Source organism: Gorilla gorilla, chromosome 6 (assembly GCF_029281585.2).
Source record: "Gorilla gorilla gorilla isolate KB3781 chromosome 6, NHGRI_mGorGor1-v2.1_pri, whole genome shotgun sequence".
Taxonomy (NCBI): domain Eukaryota; kingdom Metazoa; phylum Chordata; class Mammalia; order Primates; family Hominidae; genus Gorilla; species Gorilla gorilla.
In genome coordinates this window covers 151,443,444-151,463,124 of record NC_073230.2, presented here as the reverse complement: position 1 = coordinate 151,463,124, position 19,681 = coordinate 151,443,444, and the positions used below count along the sequence as shown (strand labels likewise).

General features: G+C 38.7%; 1 pseudogene; it reads left to right on the top strand.

Moving 5' to 3' along the window:
• Positions 1–1,075: 1,075 nt before the first annotated feature.
• LOC101128494 (trypsin-like) lies at positions 1,076–5,492 on the top strand (annotated as a pseudogene).
• Positions 5,493–19,681: the final 14,189 nt, after the last annotated feature.

The following is a 19,681-nucleotide window of genomic DNA, read 5'->3' as shown; positions in this document are numbered from 1 at the left end:
TCTTGGCATCCAGATTTTGGTGAACTTACTGAGAGAAGTGTTTCATAGTGGTCAGGACCACAGACTCTGAAGGAAGATTTTTCTGGGTTGGAATGCTGATGTTACCGTGTATTTGCTATGTGATTTTCGTCAAATCCCCTACAGTTTTGTGTGCCTTAGTTTCCACATCTCTAAAGTGGGAATTATAATAGGTATCTTATATGGTTGTTGTGAAGATTACTGAATTAATATGGGCAAATACTTAAAATATCCCTGACATACGTGTATGTCAGTATTCTACGTACTTACTGACTTATTCAATAAGTACTTAGAATAAGTACAGTAAGCTCAAGATAATTATAAGCTCAAGATAATTATGTTATTAGCATTTTTTAACTTTCCTCTTTTTCTCTATTATAAGTTCAATTAAAGCAATCTTCTTTTTCTTAGGGAAACAAGCTGTTCCTTTAATAATGAGAAGGTGAAGTACCACCTGTTGGGTACTACGCTTACTGCCTGGGTGATGAGGTTGTTGGGACCCCAAGCCTGGGTGTCACGTAATTTACTTATGCAAAAAACCTGCATATGTACCCTTTAATTTGTAATAAGAGTTGAAATTTTAAAAAGATAAAAGCTAACATGGATATATAAGACCAGAGCAGTCAAAAGACAAAGTATATAATTGTAAAAGAGTCTACATTATGAAACTTCAAAAGTGCAGTCGTTCTTAGAATAAACATATACAGTTGAGATGCCCAACTACTTAAGATTTTTTATCTGGGAATCTGGACACCTGTAACTCTGTCCTGTGACCTTACTCCACCTTACTTCCCTATTATGGGGTACAGGTTCTACCAGGTGGGTTTATTACTTTCAGTCCCATGACCCTCTAGAAAAGTAGGCAAATGTTAATGTTTAAAATTTATGTTGAGTTATCTTGCATCTGTCACAGAATTTAGATTTAGATTTGTGAGTTTACAGTGAAATCACTTTTCTGGCCCTTGTGGCCATGAATGTCAAGACAAGTCCGTTGGTATAAATAGCTGTGGAAGAAAAGATGTCATCCTATTTCCAAGTCCAGGTGAAGTGAGCAACCATGAAGACCTTCATCTTCCTTGCTCTCCTGGGAGCTGCTGGTGAGTATCTTTTAATGAGTGAATCAGCGGATGTCGAACATAAACTTAAGTTTGTACTTCATACTCTGGAAGACAACAATGAATGTTGAATCTGGTCTCTGTATTCAAGAAGCTTAAAATATTGAAACAACGGTGCAAAATACATATGTTTGTGGATAATTAAATTTCACTTGTTGGAGGAAGATCACAGTGAGCAAAGTGATCAGGGTAGAAGATATAAAGACACAGGACTTGCTCTCAACTTCTGAGTAACATTAAGGAAGAAGGAGAGAAAAGGAAAAGATAGCCCAAATTAAGGAGGCGCTTATCCTGATCTTTCCAAGAATTTGGAGTTAATAATTGAAACTAATCCTGTGCTCTTACAGAGGCTGCAGGTGTCAGAGCCTGCATCTTCTCCACACTAAAGGATAGTGATATAAAGCCAAAGGGAAAAGCAATTTTCTTTCTCATGAATAAAAGTTACGGGCTGTGTTTTATGATATTTTTGCCATGGATGTCTCTCTGGTGTAAAGTAACATGTCATTTCATGAAGAATATAATAGAAAAATGATGAGTTTTCCTTTTATATTACTAAATTTTATACGACTAAAACTTAATACTTAATTTTCTCAAGTTAGACAGGTATAAATTCAATGCATCTGTCTGCACACCTGCTAACTTCTTTCCTAAAACTATTAAAAATATCAGAACAACGGGGCTCATAAAATATAATCACAAACTTTTGGAGCTACAAGATATAAAGTGGGCTAGGCTTTAAAAGCTGAATAAATTCATAAGTGTTGGAAAGATAATTGGCATAAGAGGAAAGGCTGAAGAGGGTCATCCTATAATGCTCTGTAAAATGATCTTAATAAAAATTCTAGACTGGAATCAAGAAGAGAAATTAGGAGAGCAAAAGTATAAATCTCTAATTTCATTCCAGACCAGAAAATTCTGTTGCCTTAGTTTTTTTGTTTTGTTTTGTTTTTTTATGAGACAGAGTCTCGCCCTGTCACCCAGGCTGAAGTGCAGTGGTGCCATCTCGGCTCACTGCAAGCTCCGCCTCCCGGGTTCATGCCATGCTCCTGCCTCAGCCTCCTGAGTAGCTGGGACTACAGGTGCCCGCCACCACGCCCAGCTAATTTTCTGTATTTTTAGTAGAGACGGGGTTTCACCGTGTTAGCCAGGATGGTCTCGATCTCCTAACCTCGTGATCTGCCCACCTCGGCCTCCCAAAGTGCTGGGATTACAGGCATGAGCCACCGCACCCGGCCTCAGGTGCCTTTTTAAAGCTTCCTTTCTGTTACCGTATGGGGCTCTCTCTCCCATACCAACATCCCACCAACGACCACAAACCAACATCAGCACGACTACTGAAAAGCATTATACCTAATTGTATGGCTGCGGAGCAGAGTTCTGTGAAAAAAGTTTCCTTGTGTCTTCAGGAAGTGATATTCAGGACATTTACTGTGTCAAGAGTTTCTGATCTTTGAGTGTGTGTGTGTGCGCGCACGCATGTGTGTGTCTGAATAGTACATTTATTAAAAAAAGAATGTATTTATCAAAGTTAAAGCATAAATTAAAAAATAGATAGTTATAATGTTATAAGTGCGGTACAATTTAAAGGTATGGGATAATAAATTTCCCCCCCAAATTACCTTAAAGCCACCATTTCCTGATTATGTGAGACAAGAGAACGTTCTGCTCTTTTGGTAAATCTGAGAAAACTTTTCATGGTATTGTAGAAACTTTAAGATGAATCTGTTTAACTGATAGTTCCCAACTTTCCTCTGTCAGCCGCTTTCCCCACTAGTGATGATGATGACAAGATCGTTGGGGGCTACACCTGTCAGAGGAATGCTGTCCCCTCTCAGGGTCCCTGAATGCTGGCTGTCACTTCTGTGGTGGCTCCCTCATCAATAACAAATGGGAGGTGTCCGCGGCTCACTGCTATAAGTCGTTAGTCATTGATACTCACTTTCTTATGCACTAAGATTAATTAATCCTCCATCCCTGACAAAACACAATCCAGAGTAAACTGCCGAGTTGTGCTTGAGGGTGAGGCATTCAGACCTCCGGAGACTTCTTATTTTCTCAGGCATTATCTGATGTATAAAGGGGGGTTTGCATGGAGAGGTACCCTTCAGGGTTCCCTGATGTCTTCCCAAATGATGGTATTCAAGATATGGAAGGGAAATGGTGAGTGATGAACTATCCCTAGAAATAGCTTATGACATGAATCAGTACATAGTGCTAATTACTGTAGCTCAGCCAGTATAAACTGTATATGGAGGTAATAAAATACAGAGAATTTACAGTGCAACATTAAAAATATGCATGATTCATTCTGTTCCCTTAACATTCTGCCATTTCTGTGACTCCTGCTTCATTCCCTGTGATAACTGGTGATCCCAACCAGAGAGAAATGGCAAATGCTGATCAATCTCCACCAACTTCCTTTTTATCTCCAACTGTTTTATTCAAGTCCTTGAGTTCTCATTCCCATTCCTTACTATTCTAACAAGATGGCGGGTAGTGAGTCTGCACTTGCAGTGACACTTCCCTAAGGAAAACTCTAACCTGTACCATGTGGTGGTGCAGAATGCTACCTTAAGTGCACAATTACTGTATGACCGATTGCTTGAAAAGGATGGTGTCTGTGTTTATGCTCATAAATGGGGGGTCAGGAGGAGTGGAAATAACTCAAGCTAGATACTTAGGAACCTCTTATATCTTTTAATTCAGCCGAATCCAAGTGCGTCTTGGAGAATACAACATTAAGGTCTATGAAGGCAATGAACAATTCATAAATGCAGCCAAGATTATTTGCCACCCCAAGTATAACTCAGCCACCATTGATAATGACATCATGCTGATTAAGCTGAGCTCAGTCGCCACCATCAACTCTCAAGTGGCCACCATCTCTCTGCCAAGATCCTGTGCAGCGGCTGGTACTCAGTGCCTCATCTCTGGCTGGGACAACACCCTGAGCAGTGGCTGTAAGTGTCGCCTGAAACAGAAGTACCAAGTGTGACAATTTTAGAGCTGAAAGACATGTGGAGAGTCAGCTAGTCCAAACTCACTTAAGGTTAAGTTCCCAGAGCATAGTTTTTGGATACATGGAATCTCAGAAATATACTATTAATAATTGAAATGAAGAAGATTCCTTTGCTGGAACCATGCAGAAGACATAATAATGAAGTACTATGAAGATATCAGGGTATTTAACTGAAGTGTGATTAGTGATGGGCAGAGAACTATAAACTGAGGAGGTAAACAAAACAAAGACTCAGGGATGTGGTCTTGCTTGGAGCATATACCTGCTTCAGAAATAAAGTCACTAGATGTGAGATCTGTGGTCACTGATGCTAGCGTCAGAGAAAGAACAATTCATTGATTAGAACTATTTGGGAAAGCTTCTAGAAAAGAAAGTATTGTTCTCTCAAATGAGAAGCCATTGGCTAATTGAAAGAAAAAGTGAGAGTATTGGGGAAGAGGGGAGATGTATTGAGAAAGAAATTTTTGGAAACCTCATGAGTAATCTTGCATTTTTCACTCTTCCACTCCACAGCCAACTACCCTGATCTCCTGCAGTGTCTGAAGGCTCCCATTCTCTCTAACACTGCTTGCCGCACAGCCTACCCAGGCAAGATTACTACAAACATGATATGTCTGGGATTCCTGGAGGGTTGAAAGGACTCTTGCCAGGTTAGTTTCTTTGTACTGCTTCTCAATTCCAGCTTATTCTTAGTCTTCTCCACCATAATTCCCCTTTTCAGAAACACAGAAGATGGTAAAACTGTCCCTATAACTGATTGTGAGAGGTGAGGGATAGCCTTGGGACAAATTAAATATTTTATTTTTATTGTATTAATGTCTAGGTTTAAGAGTTAAAAGATGCACAGAAGATGGTGTGCAAATAGTATTTCTAAGTGCCCTTCTGAGGAGGTAAACTGTGGAAAGGAACTCTAGTGGAAGGAGCAGAGCTAGTTAAGCAGCATGAAACCTCCTCTTGGCCCACTTGGCCTACCAAGGAAAGAGAAGGGGCTCAAATAAGGTATAAGGAAGACTAACTACTGATATAGTAAGTAGATTGAGGGTTGGAGGGTTTCAAGAGGAAGAGAAAGTGCTTCATGCTGGATCAGCAGTGTGGGACAATGGCTCCAGCCCAATGGAAGAACATCTTACGGCCCATTCTCCCATCTGGGCATAAATAAGATCTCTGAATATCCCTTCCTTTTTGCCCAGGGTGACTCTGCTGGTCCTGTGGTCTGCAACGCAGAACTCCAGGGCATTGTCTCCTGGGGCTATGGTTGTCCTCAGAAGAACAAACCTGGAGTCTACACTAAAGTTTGCAACTATGTGAAATGGATTCAGCAGACCATTGCTGCCAACTAAACACCTTTATCTCTTCATGTTCCATATCCTATTCATCAACTTTACCTTCTTTCTATGCCAAAACACAGTATCTAAATAAAAATATACTGTCTTGTACCACGTCTTTTCAAGAATGGTCCCTGTCGGCATTGATTAACTTTCTCTTGAAACTAGCTGTTAAGAAGGTGGACATAGGGCCAAACTATTATATTGAGAAAATGTGAAAGGTTATTGATATGGTTTGGCTGTGTGTCCCCACCCAAGTCTCATGTCGAATTGTAATTCCCAGTATTGGAGGTGGGGCCTGGTGGGAGGTGATTGAATCGTGGGGGCAGGCTTCCCCCTTGCTGTTCTTGTGATAGAGTTCTCCCAAAACCGGCTTGTTTCAAGTGGGTTGCACCCCCCTAATCCTGCCATCCACGTGAAGATGTGTTTGCTTTCCCTTCTACCATGATTATAAGTTTCCTGAGGCCTCCCAAGAAGCAGAAGCCTGTACAGCCTGCAGAACCATGAGCTGCCTAAACTTCTTTTCTTTATAAATTACTCAGTTGCAGGTATGTCTTTATAGCAGTGTGAGAATGGACTAATACAGTTATTTAGTCATTAATTCAACCTAATCAATGTAAGTTTACTGATCACCAACTATATGCCAAACTCTATGTGATACATTGAGAATAAAAAGGTGAACAAGCTTAGAGGTCACTGTTACCACCACATTTTGTTTTTTTACAAAATCAAGAACTCTAAAAATATGTCAGATAAATCTTGTTTTAAGATTTGGCCACAGTATGTATTTTAACTTGCATTTCTGGGGCCAGGTGTGGTGGCTCATGCCTGTAATCCAAACTCCTTGAGAAGCCAAGTTGGGAGGATCACTTGAGGTCAGGAGTTTGAGATCAGCCTGGGCAACAGTTAAGAGACCAGCCTGGACAACACTGCCTCTACAAAAAATTAAAAAATTATCTGGGCATGGTGGTGCATGCCTGTAGTTCCAGCTACTTGAAAGGCTAAGGTGAGAAGATTACTTGAGCCCAGGAGTTTGAGGCTGCAGTGAGCTTTGATTGTGCCACTGCACTTCAGCCTAGGAGACACAAGTCCCTATCTCTAAAAATAAAAATCAATTAATTGAAAACATGAACTTTTATGGTAGATCATGCATTCATACCTTACAAGATATAATGACACTAAAATGCAGAAAATTAAACTTAATTGCCCAAAATCATTCAAAATATTCACAGTAAAGCTAAGATAAAGCCCAAGTGGGCATTCCCAGTGGATTGCTGCTGATAGAACAGAATGGTCTTTCTTTCCTTTTTCTTCAATCTATCTGCAACTCTGGGAAGCTAGGTAGCAGAAACCTGTAGATGCAGAAATATTTAAAATTCACAGGTTTCCTGTGTTTTCCAAGGTTTCACCGACCTGTATATTCCTTTCCTCCAAGATCTTTCTTGTTTTCCAACTAGAAATTTGCTATAGCAGGCCTGGTCTCTGGTGACAATCTGTGTCCCTTTTTCACCACAAGTTCCCCCAAATCCCAGCCCACATGATGTACTAATTTAAACTACAAACGGAAACAAAAAGGTACAAATTCAGATAAGTTTGCAGAAAATAGATATTGCGCCTTGAGGTCATAAATGGCTACAGATGTATTATCTGTTCTCTTCAGTCCTGTTTGGAGAGTGCATCACAGACTCTGGCTTTAGTTCTTCCACGAGTCGTCCCTCAAATCTTCATTGCTCTGTGCGGCATTGAAAGGAGGGCTTGGAGCAGAAGACCCTGCACATGACTCTCATGGTTATCTGGAATGAGACAAAGGAAAAGACACACTGGGATCAGAAAACAGAACGGTACAGGTGCAGGCGGTTGGAAATGGGAGTTTATTTGTGGTTCAGTGATAAGGTGAAGGAAGGGTACTGTCTTAGGCAGCTCAGTCAGCTATAACAAAAATATCACAGACTGGGTGGCTTGCACAACAGACACTTATTTCTTGCAGTGGAGCCTGTGAAGTCCAAGATCAAGACACCAGGTAGTCTGGTGTCTGGTGAGGATAGCTTCCACGTTTCCTGATGGCCATCTTCTAGTTGCATCCGCTCATGGCCAAGAGAGCCAGTTCTAGTCCTTTTTCTCTTCTTACAAATTAGTACATTAATCCCATCATGGGGGCCACCCTCTAGACCTTATCTAAACCTAATTACCTCCCAAAGACTCCACCTCAACGCCATCCCATTGGAGGTTAAATTTTTAATATATGAGTTTGGGAGGTGGGGCACAAACATGCAGTCCATGATTAATATTTCAGAGGAGGAGAGTTCTGAAAGGTATACTTGCCCATTAGCAATTTTCTATCCTTTTGTAAGTATGGGTGGCACGTTTGTAGAGAAAAGCTGAGCTCTTAATACTGCCTTATCACTGCCCCTAAAATGCAGCCAAAATTGCTTAGCCTTGCATTCAACATTCTCAAATATTTGATCACAACTAACCTTTTCTGTCTTATTTCCTTTGTTCTCATTGAATTGTTTTTATGTTTGTGTATAATCTAAATTAATTTCATATATAGCTCTCTTTGTGTAAATAGGTAGCCTTATATCTACCCCAACTAAAACATCTTGGGCTTCCGCCTTGAACAAAATGAGATTAAGTTTTCCCTGTTCCCTCTGAAATACTTTTCTGCTCCACTTAATTACCACCATCAATACCTACCTATTCACCTTCCCACCCCAGATAGAGGGAAGGTTCCAAGACTTAACAGGAAGTGTGAGATACACAGAAGATGAGAGATCAGGGCAGGTCCAGAGAAAAGAAAAGGGCAAACAAATTATTAATCCTTTATGTTATCCAATAATGTTTGTTTAGTACTTATTCTTGCCATTTTCAGTCTCTTATTTTGTTTAATGCTTTACAATTTGTGAATTTTTATTAAACTGTGTATGTCATATGCCATTTTAACCAACAACTTAGCTTTTATAAATTCACCCTAATAAAATAAGCGTTTAAGTTAAAAAAAAAAAAGGTACAGATGTGAACACATCTCTTAGGAAGTTGCAAGGAACAGAATATCTGACTAATAAAGTCTTTAAAAAATTCACAAATGGAAGCTTAGGAGTAGGAAGGGCTTCAAGAATATTTATATGAGAACATTTTTTTTAATAAGATAAATTGGTAAATTTATCTCTATAAATAAATTATCTCTTTTTCTCTATAAATCTTATTTAATTTATTATTTTGCTGTAACACCACTATTTATCTTTCATGGAAGGTGACTTTAGTTTTGAAATCAAATTTTAAAAGATCTTTAAAAAATAAAATATTTTCTATCTTCATATTATTTAGTCTCACTTTTAAAAGTCAATTTAAAATGTCAATTTGTTGATGGGGCACAAATACAAAAGTCTTAGTCCTAGAGATACTCATTTATTCTGGCTAGCTCAGTCTAACCACTTTCTATTTGTATGCAATCTAAACTATAGGATTTCCAGACATCTTGAAGAAATCATAGTTTTCAATAATTTCTTAGTTTCTCCATTTTTTTTTAACAAGTTCCCAACTTCTACAGAATAAATCAATTCATTTTCTCCTTTACTAACTGATCTCATCTTCTCACTGCAAGGCACAAATTCCTTCATCAAAACTTACCTGAGAGTTATATAAGCGCTCTAACACGACCTCAACAGTCTACTGTGATTTTATGTACACAGTCCCCATGCAAAGCCTTCATTACTTAACAGAGTTTATTTTAAGGACATGTCCGTGTGCATAATCCAAGTTCATTTTTTAAACGGCTTTTCTATTTTTGTGGTCCATTTCTATTTGCAGTGTTCTTAGCCCTTGCCAGCTCTGCCTCTGAGACTCTTATTAGACTTGGAGGGACCCATGAAGTGAAAGGCCACAGGTTTCCTCCAAGGCCAGCTTCTGGCTCAAAGATCTGATAGCAGTAGAGTACACTGTTTTCCAAACAGCAAATAAGGCCATATGGTCTGAAGAACCGTTGGAAAGTTAGTTTTGTCTTCATTCGTAAGGGGAACTTTCACAGTTCACACAACTTTGTGTTGTGGTAATTTCTCACACCACTCATGTACTATATCTGCAGTTAAAAAAATTATAAGACAAAAGATTCTGCTTCCCTGGGAGTCACTGGATTGTTGTCCTGGCGTGTTAGAAGCCTCCCTCATCACCCCACTGCATTTCTGTCTATTGCATGTGGAATGGAAAGGCTGGGCAGATTTCCGAGAAACGCCTCTCCAAGCCTCTAAAGTTTCTTTACACATAACTGTCTCTCCCACAGGACCTCTTCCTCCATTTTCTTTCCCAAGGAGCACCCATACAGAATTACAGACACTGCTCCGATGTGACTCTCGCCATTGAATTATCATATAACTTTCTTTTGGGGTTTCCTCACTTCAAAATCACATTTTCCGTTTTTGATGATCAACACTTCGAACTCCGAAACTGCAGTTTTGAAATCAGTAACTCCCTCCTTAATCCCCTGAGGTCCTTTTCATTTTCTTCTTCCTGTTTAACTACTAGGATTATTTTTGCCCTCAATAAAGAAATTTCCATTTCCTGCCATGTCTGGGAAAAATACATTTTCCTCACTGTAGCTTAGCATGTTCTCCACATTATTACGTTGTTTTACATGTGTTTACCAAAAAAAAGACAAAATCTCTCATTTCATTTGAGAAAAAGCATAACAAAATATTTTATTCTTTTTTTTTAGCTATGTAATTTAACCCCCTTCTTTCAACCCAAATCAGCTACATTTTTGTTCAATCAATAACTTCATAAGCCACATGGGATGGGAGAGTTACACCCTCCCACAGGGTGGCTGCCTGCCATGTTCTACTGAGTGAGATATGCAAACTGAAGGCTGGACCTAATGGAGAAGACAATAATCTTTTAAAAAAGAGAGAGAGAGACATTAGAGACGTAGAAGAAGAAAAGAGGTAAGGTAGGATAGACTTAGGAAGAAATTTCAAAAAAGAATAAAAATAACTAAAATAGATCTTTAGAAAATTATGCTGTGTGGTAATATAATACAAATTCTTTTCTTTAGTTTCCTGTGTAGTGTCCAGAACAATTTTTATTTTTGCTACTGTATTTTAGTTTTGAATCTGATTTGGAGAATGGAATAAAATAGTAGTTAGATGAGCTTTAAACACTGGCTTTGGGCAAAAGATGATTCACATCTGGGTAACAAGAATGAGGCAGGATGGGGAAGGTATATTTCTTTGTCAATCATAGCAGTTACCAAATATTAGAAATAAAGTGTCTTCACACCATAGAAAATTTATCTTCCCATAGCTCTGGGTTCCACCAAAGATTTTTCCTCAAACATTGTATTACTCCAGATTCATTCAGGAAATACAAACCACATCAGCAATATAAAGAGAAGAAATTTTAGTATAAACAACTATTAAATTTTGGCCGGGTGCAATGGCTCATGTCTGCAATCCCAGCACTTTGGGAGGCTGAGGCAGGAGGATCTCTTGAAGCCAGGAGTTTGAGACCAGCCTGGACAACATAGCAAGGCTTTGTATCTATAATAATAATAATAATAATAATAATAAGTGGGGTGTGGTGGTGCATGCTTGCAGGTCCAGGTACTCAGGAGGCTGAGGCAGGAGAATCACTAGAGAAAAAAGAATTATTTACTTTTTTGGCGAGGGAAAAAATATAAAGAATGAGGTAAAGGAAAAAGATCATTTTGTGGTGCCTGACATGTCAATGCGAGCAACTCTAAAAGGAGTTGCAGGTTTTTATTGTTGTTTCATATTTATGTTGTTCCTTTTCTGCATTTTTCTTGATAAACAGGTGTTGGGTTTTATAAAACAAAGATAACATTTGTCTTTAATGAAATTTCCAGGATGTCTGGCTTATAAAATGTAGTATTAATCTTTCTCACCTTACAAAAATCCCTTAATCCACTCTAATCTGCAGGAAGAAAGCCAGCTGACAATGAGTGCAACCCATTCAGGTTGGGAGGCTTCCCAGCACTGACCTGCTCCATCCTCTCATCCCTCCACATCTTTTCTGAGCCTCATGCTAGTCACGAGATGTCCCTAGTGAAACATGAGTAGAATTGGAGGGGGTAATACTTTTTCTCTTTAGAGAGAGGGGTATTGAGCTAGGAAGACCTGAAACCTAAGAAGTCCAGTAATTCTGAATCACTGACCTCAGGAGGGACCCAGTTCCAGGACATTGCTGGAGCCAAATCACACGTCCTGTGAACCAGGAGCATCCAGAAGGTTTTCTCCTTTCTAGTACTCAGGAGTTTTGCAGAGGTGAAAAAGGTAATAGTGATGATAACTCACATTTATTTTCTTCTGTGTGTCATATACTGTGCTTAAGTGTTTTTGAATAATATTTAATCCTCATGACTATCTTATGAGGTAAGTACTAATCTTCTTTCCATTTTATAGCTTAGAATACTGAGGCTTAAGGTAGTTAAACGTCCTTCTCCACGCTCTTCACCATGTTAACCAAAAAAAAAAAAAAAAACAGAAAGAAAGAAACAAGAAAATATCATAAAGATTTAAGAACTTCACAACAATATTTTGACATAAGATAAATTACTGTCCCTGAAAGCCTGGAGAATATGGGAATCCTAAAGTTACAGTTATTTTATTTTATTTAACCAACATTTAAATAGCATTTACTATTTGTTAGGCAGTGTCCAAAGCCACTTTAAAAACACTAACTCTTTTCATTTTCCTAAAAACAATCAATGTAATGGGCTTTTCATTTTACAAGAAAGGAAACTGATAAATCTAGAGATAAGAAACTTGCCCAAGGGCGTATGGCTACAAAATGTGTCATAATCAGAGCTCATTATGATCAAGCTTCAGAGGCTACCACGAGAATTACAGGTAGTGTATTATGAACACTCATACTCTTATCTTTTCTACTGTAGATTCCAACATCTTCTCTCATAGGAGCATTGTCTAATCCTTTTTCTATTTTAGTCCTAAAGGTGGAAAGAATCACACCTCATGCTCACTTTAAACTGCCCTGCCAAACCCTTCTTGGGTGATCTCGATCCCTCCCTCCATCAAGCCACCACTCCCCAGAATTGAGGCTTAAACATGAAATTAGAGCAAACTAATGGACCCAGATAAATTGCTTTCCAGTCCTTCAGGATTGAGAGTACACAACAGGGACCCCGGAACCACTCAGGCAGAATCACCCTCTTGGAATACTTGCTTCACCTATCACCATTAGAAAACGGAGTAGAGTTGGAAATGATTTGACTCCGGTCCTGGTTATTGATTACTGCATAGAAAACCACTTCACATTTAGCAGAATACATCAATGTCAATCACTTGTTATCACTATTTCTCATGGCTTTAGGATTTGACCGGGCTCCTCTAGGCAGTCATTGCTGGGAATCTCTCATGCTTTGCAGGCAGCTGGTGGCTGGGCTTGGAGCCATCTCAAAGACTTCCTCACTCATAGGTCTGGTGGCTGATACTGGCTGTCAGCTGGGACTTCAGCTTGATTTTTGGCCACAGCACCTGTGCATGGCTTCTCTGTGTGCCTCCAGATGGGATGGCTTCAGCTTACTTATAGCAAAGCAGATGTACTCTAAGAATATTTGAAGAAGAGAGCCAGATGGAAATTTATTGACTTTTAGAAACTGTTCTCCAAAATTATGCCAGTTCATATTTAAGAGGAACCAAATTAGAATTTACATTTTGTAGGGAAGAGAGCCAAACAATAAAGGAATACTTTCTAAGCCACACATCATCTCACATCCAGGAAAAATCTCTTGGGAACTGAATTATGCTTTTTTAAAAGTTTTATTTTAGGTTTTGGGGTACATGTAAAGGTTTGTTACATAGATAAACACGTGTCATGGGGTTTGTTGTACATATTATTATATCACCCAGGTATTAAGCTCAGTACCCAATAGTTATCTTTTCTGCTCCTCTCCCTTCTCCGACCATCCCCCTCAAGTAGACCTCAGTGTCTGTTGTTTCCTTCTTGTGTTCATCAGCTCTTATCATTCAGCTCTCACTTACATGTGAGATCATGTGGTATTTGGTTTTCCTTTCCTGGGTTAGTTTGCTAATTTGATGATAGCCTCTAGCTCCATTCATGTTCCTGCAAAAGGCATGATCTCATTCTTTTCTATGGATGCATTATATTTCATGGGGTATATGTACCAGATTTATTTTATCCAGTGTGTCACTGATGGGCACTGAGGTTGATTCCATGTCTTTGCTATTGTGAGCAGTGCTGCAATGAACATTTGTGGAAATGTCTCTTTATGGTAGAATGCTTTATATTCCTCTGGGTATATACCCAGTAGTGAGATTGCTGGGTCGAATGGTAGTTCAGCTTTTGGCTCTTTGAGGGATTGTTGTGCTGCTTTCAACAATGGTTGAACTAATTTACACTCCCACCAACAGTGTATAAGTGTTCCCTTTTCTCTGCAACCTCGCCAGGCTCTGTTACTTTTTGACTTAATAATAGCCATTCTCAGTGACGTGAGATGATATCTCCTTGTGGTTTTGATTTGCATTTATCTTATGATCAGAGATATTGAGCTTTTTTTCATATGCTTGTTGGCCTTATGTATGTCTTCTTTTGAGAAGTGTTTGTTCATGTCCTTTGCTCACTTTTTAATAGGGTCGTTTGTTTTCCTTTTGTAAGTTTGCTTAAGTTCCTTATAGATGCTGGATATTAGACATTTGTCAGTTTGTAAACATTTTCTCCCATTCTGAAGGTTGTCTTTTTACTCTGTTGATAGTTTCTTTTTCTGTGCAGAAACTCTTAAGTTTAATTAGATCCCACTTGTCAACTTTTGCTTTTGTTGTGATTGCTTTTGGTGTCTTTGTCATTAATATGGTTTGACTATGTCCCCACCCAAATCTCATCTGGAATTCCCATGTGTTGTGGGACGGACCCGGTGGCAGGTAACTGAATCATGGTGGCAAGTCTTTCTCATGCTATTTCTGTGATAGTGAATAAGTCTCAGAAGATCTGATGGCTTTAAAAAGAGGAGTTCCCCTGCACAAGCTCTCTCTGTTTGCCTGCTGCCGTCATGTAAGATGTGACTTGCTCTTCCTTGCCTTCTGCCAAGATTGTGAGGCTTCCCCAGCCACATGGAACTATAAGTCCAGTTAAATATCTTTCTTTTGTAAATTGCCAAGTCTTGGGTATGGCTTCATCAGCAGCATGCAAACTGACTACTACAGTCATGAAATCTTTGCCCATTCCTAGGTACAGGATGGTATTGCCTAGGTTGTCTTCCAGGGTTTTTATAGTTTTGGGTTTTACATTTTAGTCTTTAATCCATATTGAGTTGATTTTTGTACATGGTGTAAAGAAGGGGTCCAGTTTCAATCTCCATTGGCTAGCCAGTTTTCCCAGCACCATTTATTGAATAGAGAGGCTCTGTCCCATTGCTTGTTTGTGCCAGCTTTGTCAAAGATGAGATGTCATAGATGTGCAGCCTTATTTCTAGGCTATCTATTCTGTTCCATTGGTCTATGTGCCTGTTTTTGTACCAGTACCATGCTGTTTTAGTCATTGTAGCTCTTGTAGTACAGTTTAAAGTCAGGTAACTTGCTTCCTTCAGCTTTGTTCTTTTTGCTTAGCATTGCCTTGGCTATTTGGGCTTGTTTTTTTGGTTCCATATAAATTTTAAAATATTTTTTCTAGTTCTGTGAAGAATGTCATTGGTAGTTTGATAGGAATAGCATTGAATCTATAAATTGTTTTGGGAAGTATAGCCATTTTAATGATATTGATTCTTCCTATCTGTGAGCATGGGATGTTTCTCCATTTGTTTGTGTCTTGTCTGAATTCTTTCAGCAGTGTTTTGTAATTCACAGTGTGGAGATCTTTCACCCCCCTGATTAGCTGTATTCCTAGGTTTTGGGGTTTTTTTTGTTTGTGCATGGCAATTGTGAATGGGACTAACTTTCCAATTGGCTCTCAGTTTGTTGTTGGTGTATAGGAATGCTAGTGATTTTTGTACATTGATTTTGTATCCTGCAGTTTTGATGAAGCTACTTATCAGCTGAAGGAGCTTGGGGGCCAACACTATGGGGTTTTCTTGACATAGAATCATGTCATCTGCAAAGAGAGATAGTTTGACTTCCTCTCTTCCCATTTGGTTGTCTTTTATTTCTTTCTCTTGCTTGATTGCTCTGGCTAGGACTTCTAATACTATGTTGAATAGAAGTGGTGAGACAGGGCATCTTTGTCTTGTGCCAGTTTTCAAGGGGAATGCTTCCAGCTTTTGCCCATTTAGTATAATGTTGGTTGTGGTTTTGTCATAGATGGCTCTTATTATTTTGAGGTGTGTTCCTTCAATACCTGGTTTATTAAGCGTTTTTAACATGAAGTAATGTTGAATATTATCAAAAGCATTTTCTGCATTTATTGAGATAATCATGTGATTTTTATCCTTAGTTCTGTTTATGAGACGAGTCACATTTATTGATTTTTTGTATGTTAAACCAACCTTGCATCCCAAGGATGAAGCCTATTTGATCATGGTGGATTAGCTTTATGATACGCTTCTGGATTCAGTTTGTAAGTATTTTTGTTGAGGGCTTTTACATCTTTGTTCATCAAAGATATTGGCCTGAAGTATTCTTTTTTCTTGTCTTTCTGCCAGGTTTTGGTATCAAGATGATGCTGGCCTCGTAGAATGAGTTAGGGAGAAGTCCTTCCTCCTCAATTTTTTGGAATTGTTTCTGTAGGAATGGTACAAGTTTTTCTTTGTACATACAGTGGAATTCAGCTGTGGATCCATCAGATCCTGTGCTTTTATTGATTGGTAGGCTATTTATTGCTGATTAAATTTTGGAGCTTGTTATAGGTCTGTTCAGGGATTCAGTTTCTCTCTGGATCAGTCTAGGGAGGGTGTATGTATCCAAAAATGTATTCATCTCCTCTAGGTTTTCTAGTTTGTGTGTGTAGAGGTGTACATAGTGGTTTCTGATGGTTGTTTTTATTTCTGTGGGTTCAGTAGTAACATTCCCATCATCATTTCTAATTGTGTCTGTTTGGACCTTCTCTTTTTTCTTCTTAATTAGCTAACTAGTGGCTTTTTTTTTTTTTTTCCCAAAAAACCAACTCCTGGATTCTTTGGTCTTTTGAATGGTTTACTTGTGTCTTAATTTCCTTGATTTCAGCTCTTATTTGTGTTATTTCTTATCCTTTTTTGGGGTTGATTTGTTCTTGCCTCTCTAATTCTTTCAGTTGGGAAGTTAGGTTGTTAATTTGAGATCTTTCTAACTTTTTGATGTGAACATTTAGTGCTATGAATTTTCCTCTTAACACTGCCTTAGCTGTGTCCCAGAGATTCTGGTTTGTTGCATCTTTGTTCTCATTATTTTCAAAGAACTTCTTGATTTCCACCTTAATTGCATTGTTTACCCAAAACTCATTCAGCAGCATGTTAATTTCCATGTAATTGTGTTGTTTTGAGGAATTTTCATTGTGTTGACTTCTGTTTTTATTTCACTGTGGTCCAAGAGTGTGATTGGTATGATTTTGATTCTTTTGTTGAGGATTATTTTATATCTAATTACATGGTCAATTTTAGAGCATGTGCCATGTGATAATGAGAAAAATGTATATTCTCTTGTTGTGGGGTGGAGACTTCTGTGAAGGTTTATCAGATCCATTTGGTCCAATGCTGAGTTTAGGTCCTAAATATCTTTGTTAATTTTCTGCCTCAATGATATAATACTGTCAGTGGAATGTTGAAGTATCCTACTATCATAGTGTAGGGATCTATGTCTCTTTGTAGGTCCCTAAGAACTTGCTTTATGGATCTGGATGCTCCTGTGTTGGATGAATATATATTTAGGAGAGTTAGGTCTTCTTGCTGAACTGAACCCTTTACCATTATGTCATGCCCTTCCTTGTCTTTTGTTGATCTTTGTTTTGTCTGAAATTGGAATTGCAACCCCTGCATTTTTCTGTTTTCTAACTGGTTGGTAGATTTTTCTCCATCCCTTTATTTAGAGGCTATGAGTGTCATTACATGTGAGATGGATCTCTTGAAGACAGCATACCATTGGGTCATGTGCTTTTATCCAGCTTGTCACTCTGTGCCTTTTAAGTAGAGTATTTAGCCTATTTAGTTTTAAAGGTTAGTTTTGACGTGTGAATTTGATCCTGTCATTGTGCTGTTAGCTGGTTATTATGTTGGCTCATTTGTGTGGTTGCTTTACAGTGATGCTGGGCTGTATGTTTAAGTGTGTTTTTGTATTAGCTGATAGCAGTCATTCCTTTCTATATTTAGTGCTCCTTTCAAGATTCCTTGTAAGGCAAGTCTGGTGATAATAAAGTCTCTCAACATTTGCTTATCTGAAAAAGATCTTATTTCTCCTTCACTTAGGAAACTTAGTTTGGCTGGATATGAAACACTTGGTTGAAGATTTTTTTCTTTAATTTTGTTGAATGTAGACCTGCAATCTCTTCTCGTTTGTAGGGTTTCTCCAGCCACAACCTACAGGTGCTTTTGGGCTGCCAATACGTCTGTACCTCCCTGGGACAAAGCTCCCAGAGGCAGGGACAGGCTACCATCTTTGCTGTTTTGCAGCCTTCATTGGTGACACCTCCAGGTTCTAGAAAATCCAAGGTGACTAGAGACTGAAGCAGGCCCCAAGCATATTGCAGCAACCCTACAGAAAAGTGGCCAGACTGGTACGTAGGTGCCTATTCCCATATCTCCTCACTGGGCAGGTCCTCCAGGCCTGGGCCTCCAGCCACCCCTCACCAGAGCTGTCATGCCAGTACCAACTCAGCAACTCCCTGGACAGAGCCTCCAGGGGAAACTGACAGCTCTAGGCCACTGCCTCTGCAGTGAATTATGCTTGCCGAGGTCACAATTGAGTGACCTTTATTAGAATATTATATGAGAAATTATAAAGAAGATAGTGACTATAATCTCTTATATCCATTAAATAAATTGTATCCTCTCACTTCTTTACAAAGCAAATAGTTGTATTTAGCCTATTCTTTCCATGAGAAAAGAAAAGAAAAAAGACATTTTAAAAGAAAGGAAACTAACAATAGTTGCCTTCATATTCTCATTGGTGAGGCTTTGTGGGAGGGAGGCAGAGATTGAGAGTAGAGAGAGAAAATATGGATTTCTCAATGTAAGATAGTAACAAAAATTTTCGGTTCTCCTCTGATAGCTTAAAAGGGTAGATGTTTGTCTCTCTCTACTTGGGGCTTCTGGGAAGCAGAAATGTGAGCTGACTAAAGTCATGAAGAAAACAAGAAAATAGAAAAGGAATTCAGGGTAGGTTCCAGCAATGTGGCAGAAACCAGGTTGTAGGTTAACAGACTCCGTGGACTGTTCATAAACATTCACAAAGTGATTTCTGATATACTATTTAAAGATGTTTTCAGGCTAGTGCTAAAATTTCCTGTAATATCTCCAAACCTTCAGTAAAAGTCTGAAACCCATCCTAGAATTAGGTTAGTGGTGAATTAAGAAATAAAATGAAGACAGCTGTTTTCATGTGCTGGGACAAAGAAGGCTGGAGATAAGCAAAGAACTTAGCAGAAATAAGGCCCAGTCCTACCAGATAAATAATTGGAACAAGTAGAGGGATGCTGGATTTCCTAAAATGTTGGGGGTCATGGGCTTCAACAGTATGGTTGTGAGCAAGGTTTTTAACCATACAGAACTTCAGCTTGAAAGTGAGTAATAACGATATTTAATGTATAGGCCTGTGATAAAGGATAAATTAGGTCACACATGCTGGGCATATAGCACAGTATTTGTCACATGGTACAAAACAAATACTGACTTTATTATTATAATAATTATTATTTTAAAACCTTTGGGTACTAAAGAAATATTGTCCCCAAAAGTTTAGAGTACACGGGAACATACTGGCGAGGTTTTAAGTTAATAATTAAATTTTAGGAGAACTAAGTCTGCCTATAATTTTTACAGATATAGGAATGCTATGTTTATGGACTTTTATAACTGATCAGCTCCTTAATTACTCTGACAAAGATCAGTTTGATACTATATAGTTTGCATTTTTCCAGTCTACTCTATATACAATGTGGGATTGAACCTACTGTTATTACCTGTCTCTGTGGGACAGGCTGGAAGTTACCATATAAGGGTAGCTAATAAAAAGAAAAAATGGGGTGCATTTTGAGAGTAATCGGCATAGAAGACAAAAAGTGAACTAGTAAGGAGATTGGTTGCATTCAGATCATCCAAT